Consider the following 1,669-nt stretch of genomic DNA (forward strand, 5'->3'; position numbering starts at 1 on the left):
AGTCTGGCTGAAAAGGGGCTTCTGTCCTAAGTAAAAATATCCTGGGTATTTTTAAGGTAGAGAATGAGGTACATCACAGCATTCTCTTCCCATTCTGCTGTTTAATGTTTCTGTGAGCAGCTCCAGGTAACTTGCATCCAGGGTTCAGTTGGCCAAGGAGCCCTCTAGATAGTCAATATTAATTTCAATCAGTCAGCAACAATCATCAAGATAAAGCTGATGCTTAACTAGTATTTTTAGAAGAAAGAAAAATCCAGTAATTGTAGTCCCATTGACAAAAACAACTGACATCTCTGGACACATATGTTTCTCGCCTATTTCAGTAAAGACCTGGTTTTGATCTCTGTGATCCAGGTTCTGGACACCAAGGCATGAAAATTGATAAGCAGGTCACTGACACAGAGGAACAGTTTAGCACTGACTAATTAAGACGATGAGCTGACCACAGGTAACAAGTATCAGAGAGCAAAACCTTCGCAGCTCTCCAGGTTTGTACACACTGATCTAGAAAAGGGACAACGGACAATGGCTGGAAGTTGGCATTAGCCTTGAAACAGAACTCAAGATTACAGGTGAAGGGTAATTCACCAGTGAATTTACTTAGCTCTGCACTGGAATTTTTCCACTAGCAATCCTTCAATAACAGCAGGTACTGTCCTAGATGACCCCGTCTCCTCAAAAACTGACCACAAGTATCAGGGATTAAGTTAGATCATAGAATCATTTAGGTCGGAAAAGACGTTTAGAATCATCAAGTCCGACCATTAACCCAGCACTGCCAACCCCCCACTAAACCATGTCCCTCAGCACCATATCTACCCATCTGTTAAATACCTCCAGGGGTGGTGACTCCACCACCTCCCTGGGTGAGTATACAGCATATTGCAAGGAAATAAAAGAATCTGACAAAAACACCTCCCCCCTCCACAAAATGAGTGTGTCATTAGAACCAAGACAGGTGTGAAAATGAAAGGGAAAAAACTCCAAACATGTAGAAGTATGCGAGAACTCTTGAATCCCACAGCTACTTCAGGACTGATTCTCTGGGACACTAAGTACTTGGCAGAGACAATGTTCAGGCAAGCAAGATGTTATTCTGCATTCTTATTAGAACATGCAGAGTATTTTCATTCTTAGGTTAGAAGCATCTTGGGACTACGAGGTTACAAACAGACTACCCTGATAACCTTAGTTCTGTCCTTAAAAAGGCTGCCTGTGTCTCCTGGGAGTGAAAGCACAAAACAAGACTCATCAGCAAAGCCTGACAAACCTGTCAGGCTCCCAACAACCGCAGGACACGCACCACGGCTACGTGGCCCCCCTCAAGAAAGCACTGGGAGCTGGAGCTTCCTCAAACCGGCCATATCAGCTGTTGCAATCACACGGCCGGGAAACTGAGTCAGCTGAGCTCGGACAGAGCAGCCGGGAGGGGGAGGACGAAAGGGTGAAGAGGGGAAAGCACCTCAAAAACGCCGCCGTCGGCTCTTTTCCCCACTGCCACGCAGCCCCTCGCCTCCCCACCGGCCCTCCACCCTCACACCAACCGGCCTTTCCCCTCAGCCCGCCCGCTGGGCCTTCCCCTCAGTGACAGGAGGGAGGGGGACACCCCGCCGCCACTCACCCTCCAGGCTCTCACACTGCACCAGGTTCACGCAGTCGCCTTGCCGCC

The 1,669-nt window shown here is 48.0% G+C and overlaps 1 protein-coding gene across 1 annotated transcript in view; it reads right to left on the bottom strand.

Annotated features, from left to right (window-relative positions):
- Positions 1-1,661, bottom strand: part of ATP6V0D1 (ATPase, H+ transporting, lysosomal 38kDa, V0 subunit d1) — a 35,769-nt gene extending 34,108 nt beyond the window's left edge. The window contains exon 1 of the mRNA XM_009883244.1: positions 1,622-1,661. The gene's annotated coding sequence lies outside the window, so the exon portion shown is untranslated. The remainder of the gene's footprint in view (positions 1-1,621) is intronic.
- Positions 1,662-1,669: the final 8 nt, after the last annotated feature.

Source organism: Charadrius vociferus, unplaced genomic scaffold, assembly GCF_000708025.1.
Source record: "Charadrius vociferus isolate BGI_N301 unplaced genomic scaffold, ASM70802v2 scaffold964, whole genome shotgun sequence".
NCBI classification, from domain to species: domain Eukaryota; kingdom Metazoa; phylum Chordata; class Aves; order Charadriiformes; family Charadriidae; genus Charadrius; species Charadrius vociferus.